We start from the raw sequence: 27,539 nt of genomic DNA, 5'->3' as shown, positions 1-27,539 counted from the left end.
GGTCTGGCCTGGTTTACCTCCTTTTTAAAGGAGTGGTCCTTGCAAGTTATACCCCTCCTTTCGTCTCATCACAAAGAGGATTGGCTCCTGGCATCTCCCAGGGTTTGGAGCACAGTCCTACCCTTTTTAATATTCACATCAGACCTCTGGTAAAGGTAGTTAAATCCTTTGGAATCTCACCAGTGTTGTATGCTCAGCTAATTATTTCCCTGTCAGCAGAGTTGACCAGCGGTTGTTTCAAATCTAAAAACTGTCAGCAGTGGCGGCATGAATGCACAACAACTGTTTAAAACTTAACTCCTGTTGGGCAGGCATACCCATCTTTGGAGTGATCAATGATGGCCAGAAATACTATGTACCCGTTGAACATAAAGTGGTGGTAGAAAACCTTGGGGTATGGATGGATAGCTCTTCATCCTTTGCAACCGAAGTCAAGAATCTAGCAGGTCACTGTTTTGGTATCCTAAGGACCCTCAAACCAATATTAAGACACTTTTCCTGGCAATCCCGCCAACTGATTGTACAATCCCTTGTTATTTTGCTCCTCGACCGTTGCAAATATCTCTATTTGGGCTCCAAGAAATCTGTTTTGAACCGATTTAGCTCTGCTTCCCAACTTTTGAACTAATTGAAAGCTTTCAAAATTCAAAGCTCTATCCATCTCCCACAGAATCCTATGCAAGCAAGGAGAACCCAGCCTAGCTGCCTGAATGCAGTATTACATGCCCTCCAGAACACTACGCTCCGCCAATCTAAACATGGCCCACATCCCTCGTCACAGCAGAGCCAGAACGGAAGGTGGCTCCTTCCATGTCTTAGCTCCGACCCAATGGAATTCTATGCCTCCTAACCTTAGAAAGGTTCAATATCTCTTACTGATCTGGAAACAGCGGAGGACCCAGCTCTTCTCCATCTGGGCTGACGATTTTGCCTCTCTGCCGCTGTGTTTCATAGGATCCATTTATGTCCCTTGCTGATATTGTCTGACACTCGGACCCTCACCTTCCCCTCAAGGCAGGAGGTCTCCAGGTGTTGTGCATTCTAAGGCTCTGCTCTCCTCTTGTAAAGGGTCAAAGTGGTAACACCCATGCAGCAAGTGCCTTTATCAGCCGTAGGAGTAAGATATAGTGCACACCAATACCCAGCCCTTTAAAGGTCTGAAACAGACCCAAAAAGGGGCATGTACCTACATGTTCGCCTCCTCTGTTTGTACCTCATCAGTAGCTACCTGTGCACTTCCTCCGTTTGTATGTCCCGGGCGAGCTACTTTAATGACGCTTGTGATCCTGATACTGCCAACCATGGCCGTTTGTCTATCGGATCATTACCTGATGTCTGCTGTGTGCATCGAGTCACTCCTCTGCTTTAGCTGTAAATGAACCCTGTTGAGCGAGTACACAGACATAAGGGAGTATGGAAGGCGATGAACATGGAATAAGGTGAAGCTGATTTCAAGAAATGCCCAAAGGTGTAAATGCTGCACGCACCTGCAATGGACATCTTGTCCCACTCTGCCAATGCTCCATCCACCCACAGAGTAGCATGCCGGCACCAAACGGAAACCATTAAGTCAGATGCCATGATAAGGTAAAAAAGAAAAAAAGCTGACACGTATTAGCAGCAGAGATATCGCAGGTATATTACAGGTTGTGATGGAATTTCAATAATCAATGCTGCAATCTTCGCATAAATGCTTGAACCAACCCCAGGAAAGTGGCAAAGATTACTTAACAAACCGAAAAGTAAAGACAGGAGTTGGAACTTCAGCTGCTCCAGTGTGAACAGGAAAGTATTGTCAAGAAGAGTGTGAATGGAGCTTCATTTCTTATATACTTCCTTGAGCATTACCTTTATTATATACTTCCTGAAGAGTTTTCTTTGTCATATGGTTCTTGAAAGGGTTACTGTTGTTATACACTTCCTGAAACTGAAGTGACAGCAGCACATCCTGATCCATCTCTTTTTCCACAATCCCTTCTTGTTTAAATAAAATCTTGGCCATGTGCATCTTCCCATAGCTGAACCTTTAGCAAGAGGGCGCTCCGTGTGTACTCTTTCTGTACTAAGTTACTCTGTGAACACTGGAAAATCATCTCCTTTTCTGAAGTAAGTAAGAGTGACATGCTCAATAGAAGATTTAGTTAAATATCTGTGTTTGGTGAAATATCTCTTGGTAACTTTCAAAAATGGTAAAGAAGAGATGTCTTTTACAACTAGTTAAATGTTGTATATTCACATTCTCTTACATTTCCATTTAGTGATTTTAAATCTCTTTACATCCAATAGGAAACCAGCCTTGAATGCACAAATGATCGTGAATAATGACAGTAATCGTGCGAATCTGAAACAAAACGGTTCGAGAAAATGAGCTCCAATATTCAGGAAAAGATCTGCACAGTCCGAGACTGAGGACCCTGACCATAAACTGATAGATCCTGGAAGAAGCAGTCCAGAGCAGTTCAGTGGATGTAAGAGTCTGAGCTGTGCACCTCCACGCAACAGGATAAAGAATGACCTCTAGAAAATTAAGGCACCAACACTGACAAACCACCTCCTGTATAAACAGGCCTTCACCACCAGCTTTGATCATGTGTTCGAGGTGGATACAGCATTGCTCTGCTTCCTGTAATGATGGCAGACCACCATTCAGCTTGCTAGGTGTATTATAGACTCTTTCTGGCCAAACCACATGAGCAAGAGAAAAACACAAGGGAGTGGAGCCAAACAACTGAAGGGTAAAGGAAAGAGCGGGTCTTTGATCTACAACAGACTGTGCCAATTTGCAGCGACCAGAAGGAAGACTAATCTATACCCGTAAACACACAAAACCATTATGTAATCTAAAGACATAACCACCTACAAAAAAGCTTTACTTGCCAAATTAATAATATATGTAGTTGGTGAGTCTTGTATTTCATTGTGAAATCTGAAATCAACCATCCAAAATACCACACACATACCGGGAAGGTGAGAATAACACAAGTGATTTATCAACCATGTTAGCGCTTCAGGAAACGCAGTCATGGGATGCAGACAAATATAAACCCGATCCAGAGACACTAACCAAGAAAGAAGAATCAAACACATGCAGCAAGAGCTTTAGTTTGTCATCACTACTAAAGAAAGACCAGCAAACACACACAGGAGAAGCAACGTGCAATTGCAATGAATGTGTGAAAAACATTAGTCAGTTAGGACTCCTAAAAGATCATCAGAGAACACATACAGGGGAAAAACCACACCATTGCACTGAATGTGTGAAGAGCTTCAGTCGGTTATCACAACTCCAAACACATCAGCGAACACACACAGGGGAAAAACCGTACCATTGCACTGAATGTGTGAAGAGCTTCAGTCAGTTAACACAACTCCAAAGACATCAGCGAACACACACAGGAGAAAAACCGTACCATTGCAGTGAATGTGTGATGAGCTTCATTCAATTAACACAACTCCAAAGACATCAGCGAATACACACTGGGGAACAACCATACCATTGCACTGAATGTGTGAAGACATTCAGTCAGTTATCAAATCTCCAAAGACATCAGCGAACACACACGGGAGAAAAACCACACCATTGCAATGAATGTGTGAAGACATTCAGTCAGTTATCAAATCTCCAAAGACATCAGCGAACACACACACAGGAAAAACCATACCATTGCAATGAATTTAGAACTAGTTTTAGTGATTCCTCAACTCTCCGGACTCATCAGCGAACACACACAGGGGAAAAACCATTTAAGTGGAGTGAATGTGGGAAGAGCTTTAGTCTGTTATCACATCTCCAAACACATCAGCGAACACATACTGGGGAAAAACCATACCATTGCAGTGAATGTGGATGTAGTTTTAGTGATTCCTCAAATCTCAGGAGTCATCAGCGAACACACACAGGGGAAAAGCCATTCCAGTGCAGTGAATGTGTAAAGGGCTTTAGTGGGTCATCAGACCTACAAAAACACAATCGAACACACACTGGGGAAAAACCATACCATTGCACTGAATGTGTGAAGAAATTCAGTCAGTTATCAACCCTCCGGAGCCACCAGCGAACACATACAGGGGAAAAACCATACCATTGCACTGAATGTGTTAAGAGCTTCAGTCGGTTATCAACCCTCCGGAGCCACCAGCGAACACACACAGGGGAAAAACCCATCTCCACCCAGCCAGTGAGGAACAGCAACAAGACTGCTCTTCAGCACACCCATCCTTATACATAACACACTGCAGGGGTTTGCTCCAGAGTCAAAATCACTTTAATTTCACGTTAACAGCAACAAGTTCTAAACTGGACAATTTATATTTAGGAACAGGTGGGTTGTACGGCCAGTAGTGGCTTAATAAAATTGAAACCCAATAATTTATAGATCTGTATTAATGATACATATCTAAACACCCCCCATGTATGGACATCCAAGAGCCTTTTAAAACCTCACTACAGAGGTGTGTACCAGGATCAAACTCAATTTACTTTAACATTAACATGAACTAAATTATGATACAGCAAGAACAATCATGAGGCTATGAAATGTACACAATGATGACTAGATTTTACATATTAATGCGAAATGTATGTTTTTTGATATGTAATAAAACAACACATTTTTTTGAATTCATGGTATTTGACTGCTGAGTGTATAGAAAGAGATCTTAAATGTGATTTATTTCCTAAACTATAAAGATAATTTGTGATGTCAGCAAGAAGCCTAGTTTATTTGGCGATAGAGGGGTCAAATCTCAAAAGCATGACTGCTTTCAGCTGGTAGTTTGGCGTAGGTGGTATCAGAGGGTACTATTCTCGCCAGTGTGCCTTCTCTCAGAGTGAGAAGCGGTTCTTTGCTTGAGATGGTACTCTCCTTCTGTGTTAATGAAGAGAGAAGTGCTACCAGTAATACTGAGATCTGGGATTGCCTCCTGTTTTGGGAAATTAATTCAGTCATTTTTACCCAATCAATACCTGATTTATTTAGGAAAGCTAAGATATGTCTGTATCCTGGCACTCCTCTTGTTAATAATCCATAAAAATACCACATGTATTTAAACCTGAATTTGTCAAATACAAAATTGTCTTTGTTTTTTTAGGTTCTTATATAGCGCTGCTTTATCTAATGGGTTTTCTTCAAGAGCCCTTTCTTCTTCAGAAGAAGTTTTCCATCGACAGACCCGATGGGATTTCCGATGAAAGGCTGACAATCTGTCCAACTCTAAACAGGGCTGGTGGGTGGTCCGTTGGTTTGGCTGGTATGATAGAGTGCCCTGTCCACCACACCCTGAATCCAGCCCGTCTTTCTTTAGTGACTTTTCTATTTTGGGTTACATTTGAAGACTGTCCCCCTCATTTATAGTTTGACAGGGGGTCCACGGTCTGCCAGAGGAACAGGCGTAACAACTTCCACTACCCCGTTGGACTACCGTCCACCATATTTAGCGATCTCCACCAACCTGGCTATCCCTGTGTCTTCAGAGGAGCAACAGGAGCTTCTCTAAGACCACCTAAAGTTTGCTGAGTGGCTGCCATTTTTCACACGGTTGTCTAACAGACTTTTTGGTTTTACTCCTAAAGTGAGAGTTTGCTTTTTGTAAAACCAATAAATAATGTACTTGATACACTGAGAGCTTTCAACAAGGGAGTCTATGTAATTTTTCCTAGATTTTTTCTGTTTGAGACAGCCAGTCTTTTCATAGTAATCCTGAAGAGAAACAAGTAGGTCAGAATGCCTACCATAAGTAGGGCGTACGGTCTGATGTACGTACACCAACGGCCCCAGGTATGTCGGTCATTGTTGTGAGGGTTCCTGAGGTTCTGACCTCTGTTCAAACAGAGGGGAACATTCATAGTTTCTTCTCACCAACCTCCAAAATTCTCCAATTTATTTTTATAATCCGTTTAATACAATTTGCTGATGGATTACACATGAGAACCACGGCCGTGCTTTCTTCTCTTACTCATGCATTAGGGATCAGGAGGTTGTCTCTATGATTCTTGGCCTCTTCTTCGTCTGCTTCAGTCCTTCTGTGATAACCTCTTCCACCAATTTATCCTTCAAGGATTCCTGTTGTTTCATTAAAGAGCCTTATTCGAACAGTTTCTCCAAATTTGTAAAACTGTTGAAAGTGGAGATTCTTCTCTAGAGACCTTGGTTGGAAGTTTGCAACATTGTGTCTGGTGTTGTGTAAAACCAGTGTGCCATACTCCAAGGCTGTGCTGTCCATCAAATATTGTGTAAAAGCAGTGTGCCACCCTCTGAGGCTGTGCTGTTGAATCAGATGATGTGTAAAAGTAGTGTGCAGCTCTCATGGGCTGCAAAAGGACTTAAGTAAAGCCATTGTGTCTCCATACACTTGCTGCTTAAAGAGACATCACTGCGGCATAGTGTCCACCTTCTACCTGGGATCCTATCTGTTTGGTTCCGACTGTGGCGTTGTAGTGTCCCCCTTCTACCTGGGATCCTATCTGTTTGTCGCCATCATTATGAGACACAGAAGCTGCAGAACGAAGGGCATTAGGATTCACTAATAATGTGTCTGTATTAAAATGTTACAGATCACAATGCCCATTCACAATTAGTCAAATTGACACACTCGGTTAAATGTTGTGGCTCCGTCTGTTTTGGCAAGTATCTTAAGCTACCTATAGTCTTCATCTAAGTCTTACAGAATGATGAACACACTTGGATCGACCATTGTGGACACCACACTTTATTGATGGGAAACCTGTGTGGGAGCATCCATTAATTTGACTATTTAAAATGGAATAAGGATAAGCAGACCTCCTTCACTGACATATCAGATGTTATGATGTGGTAACTTTATTGTGTTAAATGCCTGGCCTGAGAATCCCTATCTCTTTCTGATAGGTCTATCAGGTCTAATTGACCATGCTTTTGCGTTTCAGACAGCAATCCTTTGGATGCTTCGGCTAGGCAGTGTTCTCCTGGAATTCTGTTCTCAATTTCCAGCTGTACAAAACATTTTTAACACCAGTGGATTATCCTGCCTTTCCTGAGCGACCAAATCTCTGTATAGCTACATGTCTTAAAGACTAGTAAGCTTGAACATCTGTTCTCAAAATGCTTATTTAATTTAGGAAACTGCATTGTCCTATATCCTAAAGCACATATATTTCATTAGAACAATCTTCAATCACAAAAATACAAATACATATATTACCTAAACATTGTTTAAATGATTATATGGTTATCACTGAAAATATTATTTTCCCAAATAGATAACTAGACTCACAACTGTTGTAAACTCCCAGCATGTTATCCTGTCTGTGTTTGACCGATATGCAGCATGTCATTATCTTTCGGAGAACTCATGAATGTTCAATTCATCCAAACAATAACTTTGCTACCACACAAGGCGACACAAGTCTGCTACCAGCTCCATGATATCTGCCTTTCAAGGTCTGACAGTGAATGTGAAAAATATACATGTAGTCTCGTTTGACATATTTTTATCTTGCTAGTTCATAGCAGTGATGTCTCGGATTAATGGGAAGTCCCCCAATGTAGAGTAAAAGTCAGTGGTTAACACTATATGTACCTTATGAATTGACCACTGAATTAGGGAGGTCTTCGCCCCAGTTTATCGCAAGAGCTCTTGCCAGACAGCTGCAGCATCCGTTCCTATGCTGAGAGACGATCAGAGAGGAGCAGAGCTAAGCCCAGCTGATGTGTGTTTTTCTTCCAAGGAAACACTCTTTCTCGACTTAAGTCTGATAGTCACAGCTTCTCCAAAGTGAACAGGTATGCAGCGTGCCGAGTCCCAAGAAACTCTAGAGGCAAGTTAGCTACTCCAAACTCTCATAGTGTAGCACATAGAAGTAGTCTTCCAGTTGATAACCTCCAAGGAACAATCCACTCGTGTTACAAATGTTCATATTATTCTTGCTGTTAGTAACATACATGAGTGTTGTTCTAAATATATTCTGTGTGGTTATTAATCAAGTACTAAGCAACAGGATTAGACGGTTGAAATAAACACTTTTAAACATATTTAGTGTCTTTTCCTAGCACAGTGCAAGTGAGTGCAATGCTAAAGAATAAAGTTGGGTTTAAATTACCACTGCATCCTTGACCCCTTTGCAGAACTGTTAGTAACCCAGAATGCACGGACACCACACCGGCACTTATGCCCAGTGGGGTTGTGTTGGGGGGCGGGGGGGGGGTTACATTAACTTGAATTATGTTTAAGCGATGGAGCACTGAACTTAGTCCAGGCACCCGTGGGTGGGAAAGCCAAAGCCTATTGAGCTTGGCCAGAGCCCTAGTTTATGCAACACAAAAATATTGTTTACATTTTTATTGGGTTATCATAAACAATATCTTTAATACAAAAAAAGACAGATAGACAAACAGTTATCATATGTTTCACCTTGCTTCACATAAGACCGTATCTTCAAGACCATAATACATACACAAACAAAACATTTTATAATCAAAACGTCAATTATCACTGATATTCTTTTAAACCTGTGCACATTTAATTTAATTATTTCCTTAGTAAAATATGACACTAAAAGTTATGTCACAGGATTTATCTCTGTTTAACATATAGCCATTCATATTTAATATATCTCCATAAAGCAATTGACTTAATATATTTTGCACAATCCCTAAATTTCTTATAGATTAATTTAATTAACAATACTTGTGCTGAATCAATATAAGAGTCTCAAACTTATATTGTGTATCATTCATTATTGCATTATGTCTCAGCCTACGATTAGTGTAGATAAGTATACCTTTATTTAATGTACGCATTTATTGTCAGGATAACGTCCTCAGTCTTCCGACGAACACAGAATTATTATCAAGTCTTTATTTCTGAACAACAAGGACAGCATTACGACTATAAGTCACGTTAGTAGAGGAGTAATGCTGTCTTTAATAAGATTGAGGCTCTCAGGGTCTGAAAAGACACTTGGTAGGGTATCATGTACACCAAGTCTGTATCCTACACTGTAGGAAGAGAGAGAACCAGCATGAACGGAAGGAGGCCTGGAGGCAGCTGTAGTACTAAAGGTGCTGGAAAAGGCATCTGAGTTTGAGAGAGTGGACTGATAGCAAATGAACCCTTGGACCAGTGGTGGGAACGGCCCCCCGAAGCAGAGTGTTTCTTAGTAGGCATGTATTTCCTGTGCTTGACACCTTAGCCTGGCAATCGCCCCTAGGGACAGGCAGTCTCTAGGGACTGTACTTTCTGTGGCTCTGCTCTCCTATGGTAAAAGGCCAAAGTAGTAACAACACAGTCAGTACGTGTCCACGCAAGAGTACGGAATCAGAGGAGACGGGAATGCACAGGATCGAAGCTATGACTGACCACCCGAAAAGCCCCATTCGGCCTGGTCTGGAGAGCACCCCATTGTGCCAAGCATTAATTATCAACAAAGAGCCACGCACACTGTCAACAGACTGCCTGCTAAAGGGACTACAAATCCTAGGAGACCTGTTTGTCTGCCGGTGGAGGAGGAGGGGCCACATCTTCTACACTCTATATAGTGTCGGACTCTCAAATGCAGCGTTGGACGCCACACCACTGCAGCTACCTGGTAAATGGACTACAAATCCCATGAGACCTGTTGTCTGCAGGGGCAGGAGGAGGGACTGCATCTTCAACCTGCTTTGTAGCCTGTACTGCCTCCTGAAGCACAGGACGCCAAACGCACGTCTTCATTCAGCCTGAAACTGTTAGTTTAGCTGAGAGGCTGCCCTGCATTTCCCTCTATGCAGCCAGCTGCACAAAGTAACTTCACAGCTGGGAGCCCCTAAAGTAATTGTGAAAGTGACACAGCTCAGAGCTCTGCAGCCACGGTCTGTCTGTACAACAAGTTGAGTTCTGTTCAGTTTCATGAAGCTGGCTCAGGCCTGCTCACCGCAGGCGCCTCTCACGAGTGCCCTCACTTATATTTCAGGTTCTTTGCAGCAGTAAGGTCAGTTAAGATAATGAAAGGAAAAGATTGTGGGAGCACAGATTGCAATACTTTGTGAGCTTTTGAAAATATATTTAAGTTTGTCAAATAAACGTAAGTTAGAGTATAGCTGACAAAGAAACCATATATCAGTTGAATATAAACACTTTTATTACGCAACACTGTTGTCGCGGAAGTTTGCAAACATCAACCGATTTCACAAAAACTAAACCAAATAGGTACAGTTAGCAAAAAATCGATCTGACGTGGCCAGCACTGGCTGCATCATATCTCTTTGTTTTCTCACAGCAGGTTGATAGTACGGGTGTTGGGGTAAGATGTTGCTTTATAAGTCTAGTTAGCTGTGTAAGTAGATATATTTAAAAATAGGTTTACCTGTTGCAATTCACGTCTGTAAAAAAATATAATAAGGAAATTGGCTTTAAATGGTTGAAAAAAAATATGTATCCAGAATGTACATCTGTCAATGACATACAGTCACAGGGAGAGCTGACCCGTGGCACCTCTGCCAGTAGGTGTTCGAGGCCTCTGTCTGCCTCTCTGCTTATGTCCGTTTTTGTTCTGTCCTTGTCTGTGTCTGTTATTACTGTGCCCTGTTATTTTGCTTTTTTGACTTGTGCCTCTTTGCTTGTTTTTTATTTTTCTTTATCTGTCTTTCCTGTTGTGTCCGTGCACGGTTTTTCCTGCCGCTGCTGCCCCTGTGGCCCCTCCCCCCTGCCGGTTTCCTTCTTACTCCTCCCAGCTGCGCTTCCCTCCCCCTTCCCTATTTAATGGCGGCCGCTGTGAGGGAGAGCGAGCAACATCCCTGACCAGGGACCTGCTCTCTTCCCCAGCAGCTCCGCTGTTGTGCCGCCGCCGCTGACTCCACGTCACCTCTGCCAGTAGGTGTTCAAGGCCTTTGTCTGCCTCTCTGCTTGTGTCCGTTTTTGTGCTGTCCTTGTCTGTGTCTGTTATTACTGTGCCCTGGTGTCTTGTTATTGTGTTTTTTTGATTTGTGCCTCTTTGCCTGATTTTTCTTTTCCTTCATCTGTCTTTCCTGTTGTCCTGTTGTATCCTCTGTGTCCTGTTTTTCCCACCGCTGCTGCCCCATGGCTCCACCCCCTGCTGGTTTCCCGCTCCCACCTCCCAGCTGTGCTTCCCTCCCCTTTCCTTATTTAATGGCGGTCGCTGCACGCCAAGGGCATGCCAAAGGCAAGCCCGCATGCACCTGTCTGCAACCTGTCCGTATCCAGCGCCAGTGACCCTGGATCTCCGGTCACCCACTGCTACGACAGAGCTGCCCTGCTTGTAATCAGCCTCGGAAGGAACAACTGCCAGCTGTCCACGGCAACCACCACCCACGGCCAGTTCTCCTGCCGTCACTGCCGCCAGACCTTCACCTCGATCCGCACCCTTACAGCCACCGCACCCACGTCAGGCGCCAATATTACCGAAGTCCTGAGGTGCATCCTCCTCAACATGCGCTCCATGCACAGACACGCCATAGAGATCTGGGACTTCATCTACACCCTCTCACCAGACATCACCTTCTTCACAGAAACCTGGACCGGCCCCGACATCGCCTCCGCCATCCCTGACGAATACAAGATCAAGAGGAAGGACCGCCCAGGAGGAGGACTTGCCATCGTACACAAGAGCTCCCTCCGACGACCTTAAGCTCGAGCGACAGCCCGCCCACCACTGAACCCCTCCATTTCAAGATCCAGACCAGCCCCAGAAGGACCCTAAGAAGCACCCTCAGCTACAGACCTCCTGGACCTCTAACTGCGTTCACCACCACCATTGCCAACCTCATCGCACCCCACGCCATCACCTCCACGGACTACATACTCATCGGAGACCTCAACTTCCACCTCGACAACATCAGTGACCCCCAACTCAGCCACCCTTCTGGACAACCTCACCAACCACGGACTGAAACAACTTGTCACCACCCCCACCACAAGGCAGGACATACCCTCGACCCCATCTTCGTAGGAGGTAACACCATCCACCTCAGCCACACCATGCAACCCCCATGTACGGACCACCACTGCGTACACTTCCACGTCGACAAACCCACGGCGCCCAAACCTGCACCCCACCCTGCACAAAGAAAGTAGCAGCTGAACTCCACCCTCAACCGCGATACCTACGCCACCTCGACCAACGACAACCTCGCAGCCAAAGAATTCCAAAGATGGAACTCCAACTGCGCAGTTGAGCTTGCACCCCTACGTACCCCCTACAAACAGAGCCCCAGAAAAGCCACCTGGTTCACCGCCGACCTCCAAGAATCCAGACGCACCTGCAGATGTCTCAGGAAGAACTGGAGAAAAAGCAAATCCTCGGAGAACTGCATCCCCTGCAAGAACACCATGACAGAATACCACCAACGCATCAGATCCACGAAATGGACCTTCATCCAGAACAAGATCCTCGCCAACTCCAGCAGCTCCAAGGAACTCTTCAGCATCATCCAGGAATTCACCAAACCCCCAACAGAACCACGGATATCACCCCCTCCCAGGACCTCTGCAACAAGCTCGGCTCCTACTTCCATCAGAAAATCAAGGGCCTCTACGACAACTTCAGCGACCAGACACCCTACTCCGAAACCCCTCCCTCCCTCCAGCAACGTGAGCCAGCCCACCATCTCCTCCTGGACCCCTGTCGCCACCGAAGACACTGCATCAACCATGAAAGCATGCGCTCGGGAGCCCCCACGGACCCCTGTCCACGCACATTTTCCAGAGAACCGCCACCACCATCGCTACAGAACTACGATGCACAATCAACGCCACCGGCATCTTTCCGGACGATTGGAAATTCGCAGAAGTTAGACCCGTACTCGAGAAGCCCTCAGCAGATCTATCGGACCTCAAGAACTACAACCCATCTACCTCCTCCCCTTCGCTGCAAAAATCACAGAGAAGACCGTCAACCTCCAACTAACGAAATTCATCGAAGAAAACTCCAACCTAGACCCTCCCAATCCGGATTCCGCAGCAACCACAGCCCTGAGACCGCTCTACCCACCGCCACAGAAGACATCCGCACCCTCCTCGACCAAGGACACACCGCAGCCCTGATCGTACTCGACCTCTCTGCAGCCTTCGACACCATCTCCCCCCACACACTCAACGCCGGACTCCGCAAACATACAGGGATCCGCTCTCAACAGGCTCCGCTCCTTTCCCACCGGCAGAACCCAAAGAATCAGACTTCCACCCTTCTTCTCCGAACCCATGGAAATCAACTGCGGAGTACCCCAAGGATCGTTGCTCAACCCCACGCTCTTCAACATCTACATGGCCCCGCTCACCGCCATCATCAGACGAGACCCAACTCATCCTCTCCCTCACCAAGGACCCAATCACCACCAGACTCAACTTCCAGGAAGGAATAAAAGATGTCGCATCCTGGATGAGCAGCAGCTGCCTGAAGCTCAAATCAGAGAAGTCAGAGGTCCTCGTCCCCTCCCCCTCTGCATGGAACAACACCTGTCCCATGCAGCCCCCCTAACCCCACAGACCACACCAAAAACCTCTGCATCATACTCGACTCCTCCCTTTCCGTGACCTGACAGGCCAACGCCGTCGCATCCACCTGCTTCAATAACCTCTGCATCCTCTGAAAGACCTTCAAATGAATCCCCGCCGAATCAAGGAAGATCGTCACCCATGCATTCATAACCAGCAGACTGAACTAAGGAAACACCCTCTACACTGGAATCAACAAATCTCTGCTCCTGAAACTCCAAACCATACAGAACACCGCAGCCAGACTCGTCCTCGGCATCCCTCGCCACAAACACATCACTCAGCACCTGCGTAACCTCCACTGGCTCCCCATCAAGAAAAGAGTAACTTTCAAGATACTCACCCAAGCCTACAAATGCCTCCACAACACTGGACCCTGATATCTCAACGACAGAATCTCCTTCCACGTACCCAAAAGGAACCTCTGATCTGCCAACCTCGCCGTTACTGAACCCCCGCGCATCCGCAGAGCAAGAACGGGGGGAAGAACCTGCTCCTACATCACGGCCAAGACCTAGAACGAGCTGCCGATCAACATCGGACGCGCCCTCACCCTGCACATCCCCCTGCGCCTCGAGACCCTCACGGGTGGGTAGCGCGCTTTAAACTTCCCTGATTGATTGATAGAAGTATCTTGGGCCACGCCGGTGATGTCGGGTGACTCTGGTCAGTGGTGACAGAGCTAGTGTCACTCCTATTCGTTGAAATGTCACTCATAATTACCCTGAAAATATTAAAATGTCACACATAGCAATCTGAAACCTTGGCAGCTATGCCTAATTTGGCCCTAAATTCAGAGTTGTTTGAGGATATAAAACTGTATTAAATATAAGGAATAACCCAAGAACACAGGAAGATTTGAAAAAAATCTGTTCTTTTAATTTTTGCTTTGACATATGACTTATGCCAAACTATATGATCTGGTGAATAAAACGGTATGGTATTTTTCTCTGTTTACTTTGCTATGTACCATGATGTGCATTTGAAAACCGGATAAATAAAGGGTTTCAAAAAATAAAATGTAAAGATAAATAAGCTGCCCAGTTTAATTGCACCACTAACACATATCCTCATATATTATATGAAATATAAACTGTCACTTACAGTTGACAACTTCCTGTAAATACTCTTCAGTCCTCTGCATTAGTGTTTTGAAGATGCTCATGTGAAGTGAAGCTGGAAATACTTTTTTACAGCAGCAACCAAGGGTGAGACCCTTTATGTGGCCTGTGTGTATCTTAAAAACATCCATATCTGTGACATCTAAAAACCCAGACCCTGCCACAAAATGCTTGTTTGTGTGTATTCACTGCGAGGTGAATGAAAGGGAGAAGGGTTTCCTGTTCCAGGTCAGCTGGGGCAGAGACAGCACTAGCAACGGGTGCTGATATTACTTCCTGCTACTCAATCTGTGTCCAGCCTGCTGCAGAGGAGGAAGGGCGACGTGTCTAAGCAGTTATCTTCATCTTCAGACCCTCACAGACACCCCTCCTCCCCCCGACCCCAAATCTGCACCTTCCCCACCCCAGCCCTACGAGGAAGAGAGAGCCAGGAAATGTCTGCACAGGTTTCTGCTCAGGTAGGAGATTGTCAGCACCTTGTGCTGTGTTTGTAGAAATAGACTGTATAGTCTTGGAGTAAATCTCTGCCAGGAGCCGGGCTCTTCTATCCAGGGACCTCTGGGGGCCTTTCCGTCTGGCCCTGGGGGTATTTGTGATCATCATTTGTGTTAAAGAGAGGATCAGTGCTCTGCACTACATCTTAATGCACAGTGAGAAAACTGTGCACGCTGCACTGCATCATACTGCACTGTGAAGAATCTGTACCACTGCACTGCATCTTACTGGACTGTGAGGAGTCTGTACACGCTGCAGTGCATCTTGTTGCAGTATGAGAAATCTGTGCACACTCTTTGCTCGGCTCTCGCTGTTAGTTTGTTGACTTTCCCACCTGTACCCCATGTCAGAAGCATGTCCCCCTGGCAGTTGAACGTCAAGGCCCCCCTGCTGCTCCATGCCCCTTTGCCCCTGTTTTCATATCTCCGACTAGGTAAAACCTCAGTCATTGCAAGAGTTTCCAGCAGCATAGGTTGGCTTATAGCATTATCTGCTGCAGAGGTTGTGTGTCTGCTGCAGGGATTGTATGTGTGTGTGTGTGTGTGTGTGCACTGACCTTGGGTCTGCCAGGTAGGAGGCCTTTCAAGCAGTGGAACATACATGTCTGTGTTTTTGATGTACCTCTGCAGGTTGGATGTGTGTGCATGTGAACAGGGTAAAGTTGTCTTTGCAGGCTGTGTGTGTGTTTGAGGCGCATCTACAGTGTGTCTTTTTTCAGGATGTCTGTCTTAGCAGATGTTGGTGGGGCTGTCAGTCACTCTTCTTGGCCTCTCCTCTCTGTACAGGAATCTTTAGGATCACTTGCTGTAAGAGGGTCTGCTCTGTGCAGAATAGTCAGGTGCTACTCGGCACACAGCAGACGTCTGAGCAAAGTCACATGTGAAGTTCTAGTTCTTCCCCATAGTTTGGAAGAATTAGGCAGTTTTGAGTGAGACTTCAGCACGACTTCCAAATATGTGAGTGATTACAAGCACCCGGGGCTACTTGTATGACAATGATGCAAGGGGTTGCCGCACTCTCTCATCAACGGTGTGTTGGTGAGGATTGTGCTATGATATGAAGCCTACATGAAGGATTCCAAGAGACCCTTGAAGTCATTCTGCTCTAGTTGTCACTTCAGCAGGAAGGGGAGAACAAGATGAGCGAGCAGAAAAAGCAAGAAGAGGCCAGAGAAGAGAAATAAGAGGGATACAGAGAGAAAAAACACAAAGGGTGGAGTAAAGTAATTAATAGATATCGGCCAAAATATGAAAGAAAGACATTTGTACGGGAGGGATCGAGAGTTCTAAATGATGGCCAGGAAAATAAATGTAAGGAACATTATTTATAAATTGCCAAAAGCTTAATTATATGAGTCTTGAAGAGTTATAGGTGTAATGTGCAGTTTAGTGGTACCAATATTTGAGCCAACTTTAGAGCTATGGATCGCTGAACCGTGTAAATGAACCAAATGGAGGGATTAATGTATTTTCCTGCAGGTTACCAATTTCAGCTCTAGTGAGATAGTTAAGAGGTACCAGGTTCCAACCGCCCTCCTTAATAAGTGGGTTTATGCACATACGGCACAGATCTGTGTTACCTATGTAGCACACATACCAATCCCAATAAGTGCTATTGGGAATGTCCCTTTCTAGTGTGCTTTCCCTCAACAATTTTTCAACTTTTTTCCATTCCGGTTTTCCGCTGATCTATGTGCTAGCCTAAAGACTTTGATCTCTTTTTACACTGCCATTAAGTGCCAATATTCTGTGTTTGTCATATACATACTGGTGATTAGTCAATAGATGATTGGCTAAATTGAGTTTGCTGTAAGTCCATTTTCTAGAGGTAAGACATATACCTAGGGCATGTAACTCAACACCTCATCCGTGGGCCTGCAGAACTGGTTGTGCCACCCACGGAGGTAGTTCTTTAAATGTGCCACAGATTTGCCATGATGGGGCCTGTGTGTGCAGGTTACTGTCACTAGGCTTGGCATTTAAGAAGACGCTTGCCAAGCTTCTGCATGTCTCTTGCTATATCTGAGTACTCCCTGGGGACAGGGTGCGGTGTCGGGAAGAGGTAGGGCTTGTGCGTGTGTCCGCTACATATACTGGTAGTGAATGGAACCGAGTAGTGTGTTCGATACGGTAGGGCCTGCTTCTCATATTGGATTGGCATGAGGGACCTGTGGAAAGGCTATTGAGCTGGATTTCCTGCATGCAGAAGAGTGTCAGTATAGTGTTTGATATCTATGATTTCTTAATGCAGTGAATTCAACATGACGACAGTGGAAATATCACTTAGGGAAAGTGGGAATTTCTTTACTCATGGCTCTATATGCCTATCGCCTGTCTCCAGTTCACAGCTGGCTGCTGGGGGTTGACGAGGTAGCTGATCAGACACTTCTTGATGGTTGTCTCTAGGACTTTGGCCATGTATGATAGGAGGGTGATTAGTCAGTAGTTGGAGAGTTTGGTGAGGTCCACAGAGGTTTTCCTCAGCAGGGCGGTGACTGCTGCCTGCTTCTGGGTTTCTGGGAAGAGGACCGCATTGATGGAATTATTCAGGATGGGACTGAGGACTTCACTGATGGTGGTTAGACCTTTGTTGAAAGTGTGTTGGGGGCCTGGGTCTGATGGGGCCCCCGAGCGGATGGTCTTCGTGGTTGCGGCAGTCTCATTTGTGGTGATGATATTCTACATAGTCAAGGTCCATTCTTCAGCTGAGATTGGAAGACTGGCTGCTAGGTTTCTGGAGTCAGGTTGAAGTTGGCGTATGTGGATGTGATCTCCTTCCAAAAGAAGTTACAGAGATTGTTGCAATGGGTCTTGTAAGGGGAGATGTTGCTGGTGGTGGCTGCAGCACTGTGAAATCTAGGATTATGGAGAAGATTAATTGGTACTGTTGTTGCTGGCTTCGATGCGGGTGGTGTGGGCTGTTCACTTGGCATTTCAGACATGCAGGTGGAAGCATGTCAGGGCAGATTAGAAGACGTCATTGTCTGCGGTGTCTCGCACCACTTGCTTTCCAGGTGCTTACAGTGCTGCATCGCCATCCTGAGTTCTTCTGTGTACCAGCTGGATTGCTTTTGTGATTTAGATCTTTATTTGTTTTTTGCTGTGCTTGAGGGGGGGCAGGTTGTTGGTGCAGATGGCGATCCATTCATTGAAGTTTTGGATGTCTTACACTAGGTTGTTGGTGTGCTTGGGGAGGCGTATGGAGAGGGCAGAAGCCCAGTCCTTCTTTGAGATGTTCTTCCAGCAGCGGCCACCTGTCCAGAGGTGGTGAGTCTCCTGTGATCCATGATGGTGAGCTTGAAACTCAGCAGGGTGTTGTCAGTTCAGGTGATAGGCGTTGGTTTGTAGACTCTAATGCTGTTTAGTGTGGAAAAGATAGGGTCCAGGAAGTGTTCGGCTGTGTGGGTGGCTCTGGTGATATGCTGAGTAAGGTCGAGGTTCCTAGGGCTTTTGAGGAGGGTATTTGAATTGGAGTCATTATGGTCCTCTAGATGAAAGTTCAGGTCTCCATGGAGGTTGAAAGTTCTGGTGTCAATTGTGAGAAGTTGGCCTGATATATGCTGTCCACTAGTTATAGTGGGCACCCTGTATCAGTCCAAACAACCCCTTATGGTGATAGGCTAAAGACAACCTTTATTGAAAGCTATACTATTGGTAGCTATGGAGAGCAGCCTTCAGGTCTTGAAGGAATGTAAAGCTTGTTTTACCAGTCTATAATCTATTGAATGACCAAATGAAAGGACAACCACACCACATATATATTTAAAATATATGTATTTAAGATAAAACACACCCCTCTAGTCTCTTTATGAGACTGGAGTTCGAAGTACTTACGTTACAAGTTAGCAATCAACATTAATAGCACAAATACACGTTTGGGCCCTAGGGGCGTACCAATCCATATACCAATAAAGTGGTATAAGTACCAGGACTGAACTATACACAAGGCCTAGAGCCTGTAGAATCTCTGAGACCCCAAGGAACCACCCAAGGTAGTGACACAGGGGACCCACGGGGGCCGTGTGCAGTGTGTGAATACAGCCGCGGGTTCCCGTTCGCTTCTGTGGGCAATGTCGCGGTTGGAAATTTAAAGATTAGGGACACTTCTAATTTCGTCAGGACCAAACCCTTTTGGACTGAAGAAGTTCTAGGGCTGGCACCCACAAGAGCACCGGAATACTCGAGTTACCTCACCCAGGGTAGCCGGGTGCATAGGTGTCTTTTGGTGTCGGGTCGCGTCGTCGATTTCAATGGAAGCCTGCAAAGAACTGCTGCTGCCGTGAAGAGGATAAGTGTCCGAAGAGATCCAAGGCCGGATCTAGAATGGAAGGAACCTGGAAGCAGATGGGACAGAGTCTGGGTCACTTGTCAGTGACCAGGGGCACGATGGGCCAATGCCCACAGATGTCGGGTGCTTCAAGTGAGTTGATGGGTGTCTTGACTCTCCAGCCACGAGGTCCAGGAGGCGTCGACTAAGTCCGCGAGCCGGATTCGAGCTCTCCCACGGAGTCTGTCGAGTGCTTCAGTGTCGGCGACCAGATTGAACCCAACAAGCCTTGACAACGGCAAGTCACTGGAATTCAGAGAAAAGACTTCGGTGCAGACCAGCAAGGTCTGAGGGACTCACCCAGCGAGGGTAAGTCAGGGCACGTCTGGATCAACCAGGAAAGCCCAAGCAGAAGAGGAGTTGCCTTCGTGGGGACCTACTAGCCAACGGGCTAGCGATCGCGAAGGAGCCTTGAGAGGTCTCACTGGAAACTGGCCCACGGGTCACTCGTGGAGTGGTGGCCAGAAATCTTCGGTGCAGGAGATGCTCAAGGCTGGGGCTGCTCGGAGCCGAAAGCACAACTTCGAGGAAGACCAGAAAGATGATGGATCAGCAAAAGATCACGGTGTCCAGGGGTCACGGTTCCACGTCACCCACGATCGCCACGGGCCTCAGCTTTGCTGTGAACTCAGGGTAGCCTCGGGGAAGTGTGGAAATTCACCTCTAGTGATGCAAAGACTTTGGCGTCCGGCAGGAGCTTCAGCGATGCAGACCGGTCTTCTAAGCAAAGTAGAACGTCGAAGGTCCAGGATATATATTGAAGAGTTTCATCCAGGGTAATCTAAAGTCGCAAGGACTGGGTTCCCATACTTATACAAAGTATGGGGGTTGGACATACTCTAGGGACCCACCTATGGGTGGGCCTGGAAAGAGGGGTGGTTACACCCATTTAGTTTGTCCAGTTTCGCGCCAGAGCAGGGGCAGGTAGACCCTGCAACCGGTTTGAACTGGACTAGGCACAGGGACACCAAGTGTGCCCTCAGTGCAGGACTTCAAAGCACCAGAGAGTGTTCCCCCCCCCAGCCCCAATACACATATGCCTGTCTGGGGAGGTGGTTACACCTCCCTGGGACAGGAAACCTATTGTCCAGGCCTCTTCTGCCGGAGTTTCGGTCAGCAGCAGGAGGCCAGACTCGTGTCTGTGGCAGTGGCATCCATTTTGTGATGCCAGGGCTGTAGAAAGTCTTTACCTGATTAGACCAGTGTGAACATGTCTCTCCCTCTAGAAGGGTGGAATGCTACCCCTGCCGGGGGGGTGTAGTATTCCAAAGCGTTTGACACCAAACACACAATATGTTTCTGTTCAGCCATCCCAAAGTTAGCATTTGCTGCGAGGTCATAATGCACTTAAGAGTATATGGTCAGGCTGCACCACAAACAGCATCAGAGGAGGTACTCCGAACGCTGCAGAGGGGTCTCTGCTCATGCAGGGCCGCCCTCTCACATAAACACCAAGCACTCTGCCTTCAGGATTGTTAAGGCCTGCCATAGGAGTGACTTATAGGTTTTATATGTGTGTGCAATGGTAGTGATCTAGGTAGCCTATACCACTGTAAGGGGTGCAAGCACCACCTTACCCAGGCTGCAGTAGCATACCTGTCGTGTCATTTTGGAGTGCTTCCCAGGGGTGGCATAATACATGCTTCAGCCCCTGGTAGGCCTCTGAGGTACCTATGCCCTAGGTACATAGTATACCATATACTAGGGGCTTATAAGGCACTCCAGAATCCAATTAGAAATGTACCTAATTTACATGGAAGCCATTTTAGAGAGGAAGCAGCTAGGCTGGGGTCCTGATTAGCAGGGCCACAGCCGGGACTAAGGTCGAGAAACAGTGAAACACCAGCAAAAAGTGGGGGTACCAATGTGAAGCAGATCCTACTCTCCTACATCAATGATAATCTCAAGTCTAGATTCATTCTGATTTCCATTCTTACTTTTACACAGAACTATATCTCTATGTTACCAAAGTCAAGAGAAGCTTTTTCCAATCTTTCTTCTGCATTTAACTTTGGGACTGCTGGTTTCTGATAATTCACTTTGTCGTCATCATGAAAAGACATAGGTCGGCTAGTTCACTTCAATGCTACCAAATATTTTGAGGGCTCCCTGTGCTGAATGCTTCAATGTCTGCCCCAATGAGAGACGCATTTAGTTTGTGAACATCTGAGGGGAAAAAGAAATATGGGATTTCCCTACACTGGGTACGCTCCTTGTGAAGGTCACCTTCTTCAGCTAGCAACCGTTGTATCCTCTCTGGTTAATTACTTGATGTCTGGAATACTATGTGGAATAAACATTCAGGCTCCTGTGATCCCATACTCTTTACCAAGAGACTAACAAGCATTTGCAATGCAATAGGTCTCGCATTTATAAGAGTTTGAGCTATTGGCATTGTAAAATTACAATGCCTTTTATTTATGTTTTGGTTTTAAAACAAATAAAAGGCATTGTCATTTACAATGTCAGTAGCATGTCAGTAGCATAAACTCGCATAAACACAGTGTGTGGAGTGCAGCAGTGTCCGGCGTGCAGAAGTGTGTGGCGTGCAGCAGTGTGCGGTGTGCAGCAGTGTGAGGCGTGCAGCAGTGTGAGGCGTGCAGCAGTGTGCGGCGTGCAGCAGTGTGCGGCGTGCAGCAGTGTGTGGCGTGCAGCAGTGTTTCGTGTAGCAGTGTGAGGCATGCAGCACTGTGTGGCGTGCAGCGGCGTGCAGCAGTGTGCGGCGTGCAGCAGTGTGCTGCGTGCAGCAGTGTGCTGCATGCAGCAGTGTCGTGCATCATGCAGCAGTGAGTAATGCAGCAGTGTGTGGCGTGCAGCATTGTGTGGCGTGCAGCAGTGTGCTGCGTGCAGCAGTGTGTGGCGTGCAGCAGTGTGTGGCGTGCAGCGGCATGCAGCAGTGTGTGGCGTGCAGCAATGTGTGGCGTGCAGCAGTGTGTGGCGTGTTGCAGTGTGCGGCGTGCAGCAGTGTGCAGCGTGCAGCAGTGTGAGGCATGCAGCAGTGTGTGGCATGCAGCAGTGTGTGGCGTGCAGCAGTGTGTGGCGTGCAGCAGTGTGTGGCGTGCAGCAGTGTGTGGCGTGTAGCAGTGTTCGGCGTGCAGCAGTGTGTAATGCAGCAGTGTGTAATGCAGCAGTGTGCGCAGCAGTGTGTGGCGTGCGGTAGTGTGCGACGTGCAGCAGTGTGCGGCGTGCAGCAGTGTGTAATGCAGCAGTGTGTAATGTAGCAGTGTGTGGCGTGCAGCAGTGTGTGGCGTGGTTTGTAAACAACAAGAAAAGCGGACATCAAAGGAAGGGTGGGAGGGAACGAGCATATGGGGTGTGAATTATAACGAAAGTTAATTGTTGTAAGAAGGGATACAGGAAGTGAGGCCGAGCGCGCGCTGGCGAAAGCAGTCTGCTGCTTTCAAGTCCGATGCCAGATGCCAGCTTCGGGCTTGAATGCCTCACATGCACTGGCCCTTACTAAATCTCTCTGAATGCGTGAGGCGGCGCACGCGCAGGAAGTAGCTGGTGGCAAATGGAAAGCGCGTGGATGTGCGCGTAACCGCCTCCCGATCCGCCTGGGAAGCCTTTGGGAGCATTTTCTGAAGCCCCTACATAAGTCTCGCTGAGCGATCGCTTACGCGATAGCCAGGTGAGACCTAAAAACGGCCAAAGTGTACCCCAGTCACACTGAGAGTGGATAGTTTACCTTCTAACAATGCTATGATGTGACTGGCTGAGGTGGCAGCAGATTATTCATCAGGGTATCAGTGTTCACTTAAGGGGAATACTGCTGGCTGTGGGTGGGGGGGGAGGTGTGTGTGTGTATGTCTGTCTGTCGGTCTGTCTGTCTGGATGTTTGCTGTTACATGCTGGCTGTCTTGTGTCCCTGACATACCTGATAATCAGACTAGGTCTATTGCTTTGGCTCCCCTACCTGATACTGGAAGTAGATGGTGAAGGTGGGGGGAAGGTGGGTCTTGGCATCCCTTTCCACTGAGCTCAGTGAAATCCAGTTTCCTTTTTTTCTGACAATTTGACCTCTGTGACTTTATTGGTCAACCACCAATTAAGAAGAAGATGATCTAAAGCAGTTCTGACTTACCTGACCTTTGAACTGCTCAGCCCGGAAAAGGAGCAACACCTGACTGGAAGAAAGGTCTGGAAGATCTGCACGAAGCACCTCCTGCCTGGAAGTGGCCTCAAAGCTGTGAGTCGCCCACAAACCACAGGCTCCTTCCAGTCCAGCTGGCCTTAGGCATCAAAGCAACAACAAGCATCCTCCAGGGCAATGGTGCTGTAGAAGCACATTTTCTGTCGGTCGTTCTGTGACCACAGGTGTCATGGCACCCGGGAACCAAGAACAGACTGATAGATCTGAAACAGACAGACAAAGCACAATCCATCAGGGCTGCATGGCAGCAGAAAAAACATTGCCACAGCTCTCCTGAAACAATTATGACTTTACAGTGGGAAGGAATGAGTTGAGGGACCTGCGCACCGGATTGCGGAACCGACATAGGAGTGTGGGGCACCAACACGTCAGCCAACGAGGTTGGACTGCCTTTGCACTCTGTAAAAGACCTGATGTGTAAAACAGAGAATTTTAAAGTGGATCCGTTTTTTGCCTGTAAGCCAATAAAGAAACATGGTGACATTTCTGCATCCCTAACTCTAGCAATATTGGTATATTGTGACTACACTGTGGTCTTACCAACTCAGTTTCCAACAGGCCGAGGTAGAAAATAAAGGCTCTTACCTGCTCCACTTGTTTAGGGTTGCAGAGCAATGGTAATATCATATTATGATCCACGGTTGTAAAATGCAAGAAGAGCAAACCTTTTTAATTTAAGGATGGAAAGTTAAATGTGGAGACCAGGTTCTTAATCTTTTCAGCTACAACCGGCATGGGCCAGTGGTCCAACTTCCCAGCTGATGTTGTTCCACCAACGACAAGAACTTCCGTTTTATCTCTGTTCACCTGAATACATTTAGTAGTCATCAGGACATGAATGACTGTCAAGCAGCCCCCAGATGACAGATGGAATTGTCAGAATCCTGGTCCAGTGTAAGGAAGAACTGTGTGTCATTGGCATAGGCTTACACTTTCAAACCGAAGGAGTGGACTAACCACTCAGTGCTGCCACATAAAGATTAAAGAGAGAGGGTGAGGTAGCATAGCCCTTGAGTTGCTCAGTTGTATTGCTGAGCGGAAGAGGAACGTTCTGAGAACCCCCCACACTGAAAGGAGCAGAATGATTGGAAAGTCTGCCTGCAATGCCTTCCATCGAGGAAAATTCGACCAAAAGCAAGTGTTTGACAGTCTCTGAAGCAGTTTAGAGATTGAACTCAGTCCTTAAACTTCCTCCACCTCTAAAAACAATGACTGCAACGGGAAGCTTTCAAGGCACAGCAGCAGAATCTATTCCAGTGGACTCCATAGAGGGCACTGACCCCGCACTGCCTTTATCTCTACTTTAGTACCTTGCAGCTACCAGACCAGTTGAGGCCTTAATTAGTGGAACCCCGCACTATGTCTTGACTTGATACCAAGCACTGGGCCTTGATAAACTGAACACAGAGTGTCCAATCTGTAACAAAAAAAAGTGTAAACCCGTATAGTGGCAATGTTTCACATTTCGGTGACTGCCGTTTTCCCAGTGAATATTGTCATTTCCTCAGTTTCCCTTTCAGACACCCTTGTACACATCACAATGTTTGGTGGGTGATCCATATGACTTTCCACCATGGTAGGAAAGTTACCCCAGCATTCTGCTGAAGTAAAATCAAACGTTTTCCAAGTTGTGAAAAGTTCAAATTAGAGTTTATACACATACAAACTGACAAAACAAACCATGCGTGTGTAATTCTGCGCATTTGTGGCCGGAAATAAAACAGTGTCAAAACATTTACACCTGACTTGTATTCTTTTGCTGGCCACTGTCGGGCATCAGTAGAGCCATCAACAACTTTCTGACTGCACACTGGGATGCTTGATGCCCTAAAACTACCTTTGCTGGGTCATTTTCTATCCTAAATGTTTTTGTGGGCAAGGGTAGATTTTTTTGAATGTTTATAACTTGAAACACAGGAGCAAGAACTCTGGCTCAATGAATCGTCCAATTTCTATTTGGCACTAATTTCCCATTGACTCGTTTTGTTTACAAACTTGGAAGAGCCACTGAGTCCTAAAGACTTGTGAGAACATCCAAGCGCTATCCCCGAGGTTAACATTGGACATGGGACTCAATGTTATTTGAGACCCCAATTCGTGCTCCTACACAAGAGGGTCATAGCACCTTCTGTATATTTGTATCTGCTCCTTTTTATACCTCTTGGTGACAGTCAAATTCTTCTTGTACACACCCTTGCTTCAAGCCTAATGCAGTTGGAATTTCTTTTGTTACGGATGATCCATCTCCCATCCAAACTCTGACCCATGTGTCGGAGTAGAGAAGTTGTATTGATGTTAAAAGGGAGGGAGGTATACCTTGTTCTATCAGTTCTTGCCACAAGAGATTTCTATGAACACAGTCAAAAGCAGACTTGAAATCCACAAAGCACAAGTACAGTGGTTGTTTTTTTGTAATGTATTTATCCATTAACATGGATAGCACAAGAATATTTGTTGTTGTGCCTAAGCCTTGTATACATCCTGCTTGATTTGGGTGGGATTATCTGTTTTTCCTTTACCCATTCTGTTAGATTTGATAATAATACACCTTCAAATAGTTTGGCATCCGTATCCTGAAGTGTAATAAGTCGATAATTTTCCGGCTGGGACCAATCTCCTTTTCTATAAATTGGAGCTATCAATGAGCCCTTCCAGGTTTCTGGTATCGTCGATGACCTAACAATTTCCTTAAATACTTTCATCAAGTATTCTGACCATAGATTGGGATCGTCTTTAAAAAGTGCAAATGGTACACCATTTGGTCCGGGTGCGCCATTTTTTTGTTTACGAATTAGTTTACATAATTGCTTGTTTGTTATGTAAATTTCTTGATTCAAATAATTTCTCAATGTATCAGTCATATTGATACTAACATTCAGCTGGTTTGTTTCCCCACCAGCATTTAGATGGGTTGACAGGAATCTGATCCAATCTTTCTCACTTAAAAAAGATGTTACAGCTGTTTTATTCCCTAGAGTTTGATTGATTGCTGCAAAAGAGCACTTTGGTCCAAAGGTCACGTTTTTCTTGATTCCTTTCATCCCACAATAATTTCTGCAGGTTGTGGTTAACATTTTTTAAGTTGGAGCACAAATACAAGTCTTTAGGGTGCTTTTTTTATCTGTCTCGTAAGATGGTTACGTGTTCTTTTCATAATCTTTGTTGTTATTGATAAAGAAATGTTATTCCTTCTTCCCAGTTGCATCTTTTGTTTTTTCTTATGGTAAGGTTTTGACTCATAGGTTTTGACAAGTTTTTGGATGAAATCCACCCATTGTTCAATCGTAGATAAAGTTTTATCTTCAAAACATGCTCTTACCAAGTTGTGGGCCAATTCGTTAGTATCTTCTTTAGTGTGTTCTTTCCAGATTAGTTTCCTATAATTTACTGTACCCGTCTGACCAGGTAAAGTTTCATATGCAATATGTTTATTAACATAAACATTTCTAAAAAGTATTTGCTGACTATGGTCACTCTCAGACACTTTTCCAATGGAGAAAGAAGTCACATTGCTAAAGATATTCAAGATACTATTGTGTAATCGATTCTTGAATTGTGATTTTGCGATTGAAATGTCCATGCTGGTGGTGAGTCTTTGGGTAGCCTCCCATTTAAAATTCTTAATCCCATTGCTTCTATATCTTTAACGGAGCTCATACTTAGTTGGCTTTGGATGGAATTGACTACAATGGGTAGTGTTTGATGTGGGATTGCTTAAAGATAGTCCTGTTGTTGGATTATATCATCTCTCAAATAGGGCACAAGCAAGTTTAGGTTAAAATCCCCTGAGATAATATATTCTGTGAATGGATCCTCCATCATTTGTTTTGTTAGCAAGGTAATGAGGGTGGTGTACATATTAGTTCTCGCGCTTGCTGTAGGATGTATGTATACACATTTATTATTAGCAAGATTTTTAAGTGACTATTTTCCTTGTACCTTAACTTTACTATTAGTAAGTTTGGATTATTCATAAT

General features: G+C 45.7%; 1 pseudogene across 1 annotated transcript in view; it reads left to right on the top strand.

Moving 5' to 3' along the window:
• LOC146839514 (uncharacterized) overlaps positions 1 to 27,539 on the top strand; it is a 166,252-nt pseudogene that overhangs the window by 34,674 nt on the left and 104,039 nt on the right. Inside the window, exon 2 of the transcript XR_014981099.1 lies at positions 2,287 to 4,156. The product of XR_014981099.1 is annotated as an uncharacterized LOC146839514 (transcript). The remainder of the gene's footprint in view (positions 1 to 2,286; positions 4,157 to 27,539) is intronic.

Source organism: Triturus cristatus, chromosome 4_1 (assembly GCF_964204655.1).
Source record: "Triturus cristatus chromosome 4_1, aTriCri1.1, whole genome shotgun sequence".
Classification (NCBI taxonomy): domain Eukaryota; kingdom Metazoa; phylum Chordata; class Amphibia; order Caudata; family Salamandridae; genus Triturus; species Triturus cristatus.
The sequence above is the reverse complement of the archived record's forward strand: the minus strand, read 5'-3'. Positions and strand labels throughout refer to the sequence as shown.